Below are 13324 nucleotides of genomic sequence, written 5' to 3'. Positions count from 1 at the left end.
GCCAACTGGATGAACATGGAAATATCTACACCGCTATCTGTGTAAACATGCATACATCTTCACCGCAGTCTGTATAAACATGGAAATATATACACCGCTATCTGTATGAACATGGAAATATCTACACCGCTATGTGTATGAACATGGAAATATCTACGCCGCTATCTGTTTGAACATGGAAATATCTACACCGCTATCTGCTTGAAAATGGAAATATCTACACTGCTATCTGCAAAAACATGGAAATATCTACACAGCTATCTCTTTACACATGGAAATAACTACACCGCTATCTGTATGAACATGGAAATATCTACACCGCCATCTCTATGAACATGGAAATATCTGCACCGCCATCTGTATGAACATATAAATATCTACACCGCCATCTGTGTTAAGGAGGACATATCTAAACCGCTATCTGTATAAACATGGAAATACCTACACTGCTGCCTGTATAAACATGGAAATATCTACACCGCAACCTGTATGAACATGGAAATATCTACACAGCTATCTGTATGAACATGGAAATATCTGCACCGCTATGTGTATGAACATGGATATAACTACACAGCCATCTGGATGAACATGGAAATATCTACACCGCTATCTGTATGAACATGGAAATATCTTCACCGCCATCTGTATGAACATGGATATGTCTACACAGCCATCTGGATGAACATGGAAATATCTACACCGCTATCTGTATGAACATGGAAATATCTACACCGCTATCTGTGTAAACATGCATACATCTTCACCACTATCTGCAAAAACATGGAAATATCTACACCGCTATCTGTATGAACATGGAAATATCTACACCGCTCTCTCTATGAACATGGAAATATCTACACCGCTATCTGTTTGAACATGGAAATATCTAAAACTCTATCTGCATGAAAATGGAAATATCTACACAGCTATCTGCATATACATGGAAATATCTACACAGCTATCTCTTTACACACGGAAATAACTACACCGCTATCTGTATGAACATGGAAATATCTTCACCGCCATCTGTATGAACATGGATATATCAACACAGCCATCTGGATGAACATGGAAATATCTACACCGCTATCTGTATAAACATGCATACATCTTCACCGCTATCTGTATAAACATGGAAATATCTACACTGCTATCTGCATGAACATGGAAATATCTACACCGCTATCTGAACATGGAAATATCTACACCGCTATCTGCATGAAAATGGAAATATCTACACAGCGATATGCATATACATGGAAATATCTACAAAGCTATCTCTTTACACATGGAAATAACTACAGCGCTATCTCTATATAAATGCAAATATCTACACTGCCATCTGTATGAACATGGAAATATCTGCACCGACATCTCTATGAAGATATAAATATCTACACCCCAATCTATATTAATATGGAGATATCTACACCGCTATATGTATAAACATGGAAATATCTACACCGCTACCTGTATAAACATGGAAATATCTACACCGCTATCTGTATAAACATGGAAATATCTACACCGCTACCTGTATAAACATGGAAATATCAGCACCGCTATCTGTATGAACACGGAAATATCTACACCGCTATCTCTATGAACATGGAAATATCTACACCGCTATCTGTATGAACATGGAAATAGCTACACCGCTATCTGTATGAACATGGAAATATCTACACCACTACCTGTATGAACAAGGAAATATCTCCACCGCTATCTGTATGAACATGGTTATATCTACACAGCCATCTGGATGAACATGGAAATATCTACACCGCTATCTGTATGAACATGGAAATATCTACACCGCTATCTGTGTAAATATGCATACATCTTCACCGCAATCTGTATAAACATGGAAATATCTTCACCGCTATCTGAATGAACATGGAAATGTCTACACCGCTATCTGTTTGAACATGGAAATATCTACACTGCTATCGGCATGAAAATGGAAATATCTACAGAGCTATCTGCATATACATGGAAATATCTACACAGCTATCTCTTTACACATGGAAATAACTACACCGCTATCTGTATGAACATGGAAATATCTACACCGCCATCTGTATGAACATGGAAATATCTGCACCTCCATCTGTATGAACATATAAATATCTACACGGCCATCTGTATTAAGATGGAGATATCTACACCGCTATCTGTATAAACATGGAAATATCTACACCGCTATCTGTATAAACATGGAAATATCTACACCGCTATCTGTATAAACATGGAAATATCTACACCGCTACCTGTATAAACATGGAAATATCAGCACCGCTATCTGTATGAACATGGAAATATCAGCCCCTCTATCTGTATGAACATGGAAATACCTACACCGCTATCCATATGAACATGGAAATATCTACAACGCCATCTGTTTGAACATGGATATATCTACACAGCCATCTGGATGAACATGGAAATATCTACACCGCTATCTGTATGAACATGGAAATAGCTACACCGCTATCTGTATGAACATGGAAATATCTACACCACTATCTGTATGAACATGGAAATATCTACACCGCTATCTGTATGAACATGGAATTATCTTCACCGCCATCCGTATGAACATGGATATATCTGTACAGCCATCTGGATGAACATGGAAATATCTACACCGCTATCTGTATGAACATGGAAATGGCTACACAGCTATCTGTATGAACTTGGAAATATCTAAACCGCTACCTGTATTAACATGGAAATATCAGCACAGCTATCTGTATGAACATGGAAATATCTACACCGCCATCTGTATGAACATGGAAATATCTGCACCGCCATCTTTATGAACATATAAATATCTACACGGCCATCTGTATTAAGATGGAGATATCTACACCGCTATCAGTATAAACATGGAAATATCTACACCGCTATCTGTATAAACATGGAAATAACTACAACGCTATCTGTATAAACATGGAAATATCTACACCGCTACCTGTATAAACATGGAAAAATCAGCACCGCTATCTGTATGAACATGGAAATATCAGCCCCTCTATCTGTATGAACATGGAAATACCTACACCGCTATCTGTATGAACATGGACATATCTACACCGCTATCCGTATGAACATGGAAATATCTACAAAGCCATCAGTTTGAACATGGATATATCTACACAGCCATCTGGATGAACATGGAAATATCTACACCGCTATCTGTATGAACATGGAAATAGCTACACCGCTATCTGTATGAACATGGAAATATCTACACCACTATCTGTATGAACATGGAAATATCTACACCGCTATCTGTATGAACATGGAATTATCTTCACCGCCATCTGTATGAACATGGATATATCTGTACAGCCATCTGGAAGAACATGGAAATATCTACACCGCTATCAGTATGAACATGGAAATAGCTACACAGCTATCTGTATGAACATGGAAATATCTACAGCGCTACCTGTATAAACATGGAAATATCAGCACAGCTATCTGTATGAACATGGAAATATCTACACCGCTATGTGTATGAGCATGGAAATATCTACACAGCTATCTGTATGAACATGGAAATATCTACACAGCTATCTGTATGAAAATGGAAATATCTACACCGCTATCTGTATGAACATGGAAATATCTACACAGCCATCTCTTTACACATATAAATAACTACACCGCTATATCTATAAACATGGAAATATCTACACTGCCATCTGTATAAACATGGAAATATCCGCAACACCATCTGTATGAACATATAAATATCTACACCGCCATCTGTATTAAGATGGAGATATCTACACCGCTATCTGCATAAACATGGAAATATCCACACCGCTATCTGTATAAACATGGAAATATCTACACCGCTATCTGTATAAACATGGAAATATCTAAACCGCTATCTGCATGAAAATGGAAATATCTACACAGCTATCTGCATATACATGTAAATATCTACACAGCTATCTCTTTGCACATGGAAATAACTACACCGCTATCTGTATGAACATGGAAATAACTACACAGCTATCTGTATGAACATGGATATATCTACACAACCCTCTGGATAAACATGGAAATATCCACACCGCTATCTGTGTAAATATGCATACATCTTCACCGCTGTCTGTATAAACTTGGAAATATCTACACCGCTATCTGTATGAACATGGAAATATATACACCGCTATCTGTTTGAAGATGGAAATATATACACCACTATCTGCATGAAAATGGAAATATCTACACAGCTATCTGCATATACATGGAAATATCTACACAGCTATCTCTTTACACATGGAAATAACTACACCGCTATCTGTATGAACATGGAAATATCTACACCGCTATCTGCATGAAAATGGAAATATCTACAAGGCTATCTACATGTACATGGAAATATCTACACAGCCATCTCTTTACACATGGAAATAACTACACCGCTATATCTATAAACATGGAAATATCTACACTGCCATCTGTATGAACATGGAAATTTCCGCAACGCCATCTGTATGAACATATAAATATCTACACCGCCATCTGTATTAAGATGGAGATATCTACACCGCTATCTGTATAAACATGGAAATATCTACACCGCTGCCTGTATAAACATGGAAATATCAGCACCGCTATCTGTATGAACATGGAATTATCTTCACCGCCATCTGTATGAACATGGATATATCTGTACAGCCATCTGGATGAACATGGAAATATCTACACCGCTATCTGTATGAACATGGAAATAGCTACACAGCTATCTGTATGAACATGGAAATATCTACACCACTACCTGTATAAACATGGAAATATCAGCAGAGCTATCTGTATAAACATGGAAATATCAGCACAGCTATCTGTATGAACATGGAAATATCTAAACCGCTATGTGTACGAAGATGGAAATATCTACACCGCTATCTGTATGAACATGGAAATAGCTACACCGCTATCTGTATGAACATGGAAATATCTACACCACTATCTGTATGAACATGGAAATATCTACACCGCTATCTGTATGAACATGGATATATCTACAAAGCCATCTGGATGAACATGGAAATATCTACTCCGCTATCTGTATGAACATGGAAATATCTACACCACTATGTGTGTAAACATGCGTACATCTTCATCGCTATCTGTATAAACATGGAAATATCTACACCGCTATCTGTTTGAACATGGAAATATCTAAACCGCTATCTGCATGAAAATGGAAATATCTACACAGCTATCTGCATATACATGGAAATATCTACACAGCTATCTCTTTACACATGGAAATAACTACACCGCTATCTGTATGAACATGGAAATATCTGCACGGCCATCTGTATGAACATATAAATATCTACACCGCCATCTGTATTAAGATGGAGATATCTACACCGCTTTCTGTATAAACATGGAAATATCTACACCGCTATCTGTATAAACATGGAAATATCTACACCGCTACCTGTATAAACATGGAAATACCAGCACCGCTACCTGTATAAACATGGAAATATCAGCACCGCTATCTGTATGAACATGGATATATCTACACCACTATCTGTATGAACATGGAAATATCTACACCGCTAGATGTATAAACATGGAATTATTTTCACTGCCATCTGTATGAACATGGATATGTCTACACAGCCATCTGGATGAACATGGAAATATCTACACCGCTATCTGTATGAACATGGAAATAGCTACACCGCTATCTGTATGAACATGGAAATATCTGCACCGCCATCTGTATAAACATATAAATATCTACACCGCTATCTGTATTAACATGGAGATATCTACACCGCTATCTGTATAAACTTGGAAATATCTACACCACTATCTGTATAAACATGGAAATATCTACACCGCTATCTGTATAAACATGGAAATATCTACACCGCTACCTGTATAAACATGGAAATAACAGCACCGCTATCTGTATGAACATGGAAATATCTACACCGCTATCTGTATGAACATGGAAATAGCTACACCGCTATCTGTACGAACATGGAAATATCTACACTTCTATCTGTATGAACATGGAAATATCTACACCGCTATCTGTATAAACATGGAAATATCTACACCGCTATCTGTATAAACATGGAAATATCTACACCGCTATCTGTATAAACATGGAAATAACAGCACCGCTATCTGTATGAACATGGAAGTATCTACACCGCTATGTGCATGAACATGGAAATAGCTACACCGCTATCTGTACGAACATGGAAATATCTACACTTCTATCTGTATGAACATGGAAATATCTACACCGCTATCTGTATGAACATGGATATATCTACACAGCCATCTGGATGAACATGGAAATATCTACACCGCTATCTGCATGAACATGGAAATATCTACACCGCTATCTGTTTAAACATGCATACATCTTCACTGCAATCTGTATAAGCATGGAAATATCTACAACGTTATCTGTATGAACATGGAAATATCTACACCGCTATCTGCATGAACATGGAAATATCTACACCGCTATCTGTTTAAACATGCATACATCTTCACTGCAATCTGTTTAAGCATGGAAATATCTACAACGTTATCTGTTTGAACATGGAAATATGTAAACCGCTATCAGCATGAAAATAGAAATATCTACACAGCTATCTGCATATACATGGAAATATCTACACAGCTATCTCTTTACACATGGAAATAACTACACCGCTATCTGTATGAACATGGAAATATCTACACCGCCATCTACATGAACATGGAAATATCTGCACCGCCAGCTGAATGAACATATAAATATCTACACGGCCATCTGTATTAAGATGGAGATATCTACACCGCTATCTGTATAAACATGGAAATATCCACACCGCTATCTGTATAAACATGGAAATATCTACACCGCTATCTGTATAAACATGGAAATATCTACACCGCTATTTGTATAAACATGGAAATATCTACACCGCTACCTGTATAAACTTGGAAATATCAGCACCGCTATCTGTATGAACATGGAAATATCTACACCGCAATCTGTATTAACATGGAATTATCTACACCGCTATCTGTATGAACATGGATATATATACACCGCTATCTGTATGAACATGGAAATATCTACACCGCTATCTGAACATGGAAATATCTACACCGCTGTCTGCATGAAAATGGAAATATCTACACAGCTATCTGCATATACATGGAAATATCTACACAGCTATCTCTTTACACATGGAAATAAATACACCGCTATCTCTATAAACATGGAAATATATACACCGCCATCTGTATGAACATGGAAATATCTTCACAGCCATCTGTATGAACATATAAATATGTACACCGCCATCTGTATTAAGTAAGAGATATCTACACCGCTATCTGTATGAACATGGAAATATCTACACCGCTATCTGTATGAACATGGAAATATCTTCACTGCCATCTGTATGAACATGGATATGTCTACACAGCCATCTGGATGAACATGGAAATATCTACACCGCGATCTGTATGAACATGGAAATATCTACACCGCTATCTGTGTAAACTTGCATACGTTTCACCGCTATCTGTATAAACATGGAAATATCTACACCGCTATCTGTATGAACATGGAAATATCTACACCGCTATCTGTTTGAACATGGAAATATCTAAACCGCTATCTGCATGAAAATAGAAATATCTACACTGCTATCTGCATATACATGGAAATATCTACAAATCTATCTCTTTACACATGGAAATAACTAAACCGCTATCTCTATAAACATGGAAATATCTACACCGCCATCTGTATGAACATGGAAATATCTGCACTGCCATCTGTATGAACATATAAATATCTACAACGCCATCTGTATTAAGATGGAGATATATTCACCGCTATCTGTATAAACTTGGAAATATCTACACCGCTATCTTTATAAACCTGGAAACATCTACACCGCTATCTGTATAAACATGGAAATATCTACACGGCTACCTGTATAAACATGGAAATATCAGCACCGCTATCTGTATGAACATGGAAATATCTACACCGCTATCTCTATGAACATGGAAGTATCTACACCGCTATCTGCATGAACATGGAAATAGCTACACCGCTATCTGTATGAACATGGAAATATCTACACTTCTATCTGTATGAACATGGAAATATCTACACCGCTATATGTATGAACATGGATATATCTACACAGCCATCTGGATGAACATGGAAATATCTACACCGCTATCTGCATGAACATGGAAATATCTACACCGCTATCTGTTTAAACATGCATACATCTTCACTGCAATCTGTATAAGCATGGAAATATCTACAACGTTATCTGTATCAACATGGAAATATCTACACCGCTATCTGCATGAACATGGAAATATCTACACCGCTATCTGTTTAAACATGCATACATCTTCACTGCAATCTGTATAAGCATGGAAATATCTACAACGTTATCTGTTTGAACATGGAAATATCTAAACCGCTATCAGCATGAAAATAGAAATATCTACACAGCTATCTGCATATACATGGAAATATCTACACAGCTATCTCTTTACACATGGAAATAACTACACCGCTATCTGTATGAACATGGAAATATCTACAACGCCATCTGTATGAACATGGAAATATCTGCACCGCCATCTGAATGAACATATAAATATCTACACCGCCATCTGTATTAAGATGGAGATATCTACACCGCTATCTGTATAAACATGGAAATATCCACACCGCTATCTGTATAAACATGGAAATATCTACACTGCTACCTGTATAAACATGGAAATATCTACACCACTACCTGTATAAACATGGAAATATCAGCACCGCTATCTGTATGAACATGGAAATATCAGCCCCTCTATCTGTATGAACATGGAAATATCTACACCGCTTTCTGCATGAACATGGAAATATCTACACCGCCATCTGTATGAACATGGATATATCTACACAGCCATCTGGATGAACATGGAAATATCTACACCGCTATCTGTATGAACATGGAAATATCTACACCGCTATCTGTATGAACATGGAAATACATACACCGCTATCTATATGAACATGGAAATAGCTACACCGCTATCTGTATGGACATGGAAATTTCTTCACCGCCATCTGTATGAACATGCATATATCTACACAGCCATCTGGATGAACATGGAAATATCTACACCGCTATCTGTATGAACATGGAAATATCTACACCGCTATCTGTATGAACATGGAAATACCTTCACCGCCATCTGTATGAACATGGATATGTCTACGCAGCCTTCTGGATGAACATGGAAATATCTACACCGCGATCTGTATGAACATGGAAATATCTACACCGCTATCTGTGTAAACATGCATACGTTTCACCGCTATCTGTATAAACATGGAAATATCTACACCGCTGTCTGTATGAACATGGAAATATCTACACCGCTATCTGTTTGAACATGGAAATATCTAAACCGCTATCTTCATGAAAATAGAAATATCTACACAGCTATCTGCATATACATGGAAATATCTACAAACCTATCTCTTTACACATGGAAATAACTACACCGCTATCTCTATAAACATGGAAATATCTACACCGCCATCTGTATGAACATGGAAATCTCTGCACTGCCATCTGTATGAACATATAAATATCTACACCGCCATCTGTATTAAGATGGGGATATCTTCACCGCTATCTGTATAAACTTGGAAATATCTACACCGCTATATTTATAAACCTGGAAATATCTACACCGCTATCTGTATAAACATGGAAATATCTACACCGCTACCTGTATAAACATGGAAATATCAGCACCGCTATCTGTATGAACATGGAAATATCTACACCGCTATCTCTATGAACATGGAAATATCTACACCGCTATCTGCATGAACATGGAAATAGCTTCACAGCTATCTGTACGAACATGGAAATATCTACACCTCTATCTCTATGAACATGGAAATATCTACACCGCTATCTGTATGACCATGGATATGTCTACACAGCCATCTGGATGAACATGGAAATATCTACACCGCTATCTGCATGAACATGGAAATATCTACACCGCTATCTGTGTAAACATGCATACATCTTCACTGCAATCTGTATAAGCATGGAAATATCTACAACGTTATCTGTATGAACATGGAAATATCTACACCGCTATCTGTTTGAACATGGAAATATCTAAACCGCTATCAGCATGAAAATAGAAATATCTACACAGCTATCTGCATATACATGGAAATATCTACACAGCTATCTCTTTACACATGGAAATAACTACACCGCTATCTGTATGAACATGGAAATATCTACACCGCCATCTGTATGAACATGGAAATATCTGCACCGCCATCTGAATGAACATATAAATATCTACACCGCCATCTGTATTAAGATGGAGATACCTACACCGCTATCTGTATAAACATGGAAATATCCACACCGCTGTCTGTATATACATGGAAATATCTACACTGCTACCTGTATAAACCTGGAAATATCTACACCACTACCAGTATAAACATGGAAATATCAGCACCGCTATCTGTATGAACATGGAAATATCAGCCCCTCTATCTGTATGAACATGGAAATATCTACACCGCTATCTGTATGAACATGGAAATATCTACACCGCCATCTGTATGAACATGGATATATCTACACAGCCATCTGGATGAACATGGAAATATCTACACCGCTATCTGTATGAAAATGGAAATATCTAAACCGCTATCTGTATGAACATGGAAATAAATACACCGCTATCTGTATGAACATGGAAATAGCTACACCGCTATCTGTATGGACATGGAAATTTCTTCACCGCCATCTGTATGAACATGGATATATCTACACAGCTATCTGTATAAACATGGAAATATCTACACCGCTATCTGTATAAACATGGAAATATCTGCACCGCTGCCTGTATAAACATGGAAATACCAGCACTGCTATCTGTATGAACGTGGAAATATCTACACCGCTATCTCTACGGACATGGAAATATCTACACCGATATCTCTATGAACACGGAAAAAGCTACACCGCTATCTGTATGAACATGGAAATATCTACACGGCTATCTGTATTAAGATGGAGATATCTACACCGCTATCTGAATAAACATGGAAATATCTACACTGCTACCTGTATCAACATGGAAATATCAGCACCGCTATCTGTATAAACATGGAAATATCAGCACCGCTACCTGTATGAACATGGAAATATCTACACCGCTATCTGTATGAACATGGAAATATCTACACCGCTATCTGTATGAACATGGAAATAACTACACCGCTATCTGTATGAACATGGAAATATCTGCACTGCTATCAGTATAAACATGGAAATATCTACACTGCTACCTGTATAAACATGGAAATATCAGCACCGCTATCTGTATGAACATGGAAATATCTACACCGCTATCTCTATGAACATGGAAATATCTACAACGCTATCTGTTTGAACATGGAAATATCTACACCGCTATCTGCATGAAAATGGTAATATCTACACAGCTATCTGCATATACATGGAAATATCTACACAGCTATCTCTTTACACATGGAAATAACTACACCGCTATCTGCACGAACATGGAAATATCTTCACCGCCATCTGTATGAACATGGATATATCTACACAGCCATCTGGATGAACATGGAAATATCTACACTGCTATCTGTATGAACATGGAAATACCTACACCGCTATCTGTGTAAACATGCATACATCTTCACCGCTATCTGTATAAACATGGAAATATCTACACTGCTATCTGCATGAACATGGAAATATCTACACTGCAATCTGCTTGAACATGGAAATATCTACACCGCTATCTGCATGGAAATGGAAATATCTACAATGCTATCTGCATATACATGGAAATATCTACACAGCTATCTCTTTACACATGGAAATAACTACAGCGCTATCTCTATAAACATGCAAATATCTACACTGCCATCTGTATGAACATGGTAATATCTGCACCGCCATCTGTATGAACATATAAATATCTACACCCCCATCTATATTAAGATGGAGATATCTACACCGCTATCTGTATAAACTTGGAAATATCTACACAGCTATCTGTATAAACATGGAAATATCTACACCGCTATCTGTATAAACATTGAAATATCTACACCGCTACCTGTATAAACATGGAAATATCAGCACCACTATCTGTATGAACATGTAAACATCTACACCGCTATCTCTATGAACATGGAAATATCTACACCGCTATCTCTATGAACATGGAACTAGCTACACCGCTATCTGTATGAACATGGAAATATCTACACCACTAGCTGTATGAACATGGAAATATCTACACCGCTATCTGTATGAACATGGAAATATCTACACAGCTATCTGTATTGAGATGGAGATATCTACACCGCTATCTGAATAAACATGGAAATATCTACACTGCTACCTGTATAAACATGGAAATATCAGCACCGCTATCTGTATAAACATGGAAATATCAGCACCGCTATCTGTATGAACATGGAAATATCTACACCGCTATCTGTATGAACATGGAAATATCTACACCGCTATCTGTATGCACATGGAAATATCTACACCGCTATCTGTATGAACATGGAAATATCTACACCGCTATCTGTTTGAACATGTAAATATCTACACCGCTATCTGCATGAAAATGGAAATATCTACACAGCTATCTGCATATACATGGAAATATCTACACAGCTATCTCTTTACACATGGAAATAACTACACCGCTATATCTATGAACATGGAAATATCTACACCGCCATCTGTATGAACATGGAAATATCTGCACCGCCATCTGTATGAACATATAAATATCTACACCGCCATCTGTATTAAGAAGGAGATATCTACACCGCTATCTGTATAAACATGGAAATATCTACACCGATATCTGTATAAACATGGAAATATCAGCACCGCTATCTGTATGAACATGGAAATATCTGCACCGCTATCTGTATGAACATGGAAATATCTACACCGCTATCTGTATGAACATGGAAATATATTCACCGCCATCTGTATGAACATGGATATATCTACACAGCCATCTGTATGAACATGGAAATTTCAACACCGCTATCTGTATGAACATGGAAATATCTACACCGCTATCTGTTTGAACATGTAAATATCTACACCGCTATCTGCATGAAAATGGAAATATCTACAAAGCTATCTGCATATACATGGAAATATCTACACAGCTATCTCTTTACACATGGAAA

Source organism: Gorilla gorilla, chromosome 8, assembly GCF_029281585.2.
Source record: "Gorilla gorilla gorilla isolate KB3781 chromosome 8, NHGRI_mGorGor1-v2.1_pri, whole genome shotgun sequence".
NCBI classification, from domain to species: Eukaryota; Metazoa; Chordata; class Mammalia; order Primates; family Hominidae; genus Gorilla; species Gorilla gorilla.
Note: the sequence above shows the minus strand (reverse complement) of the source record.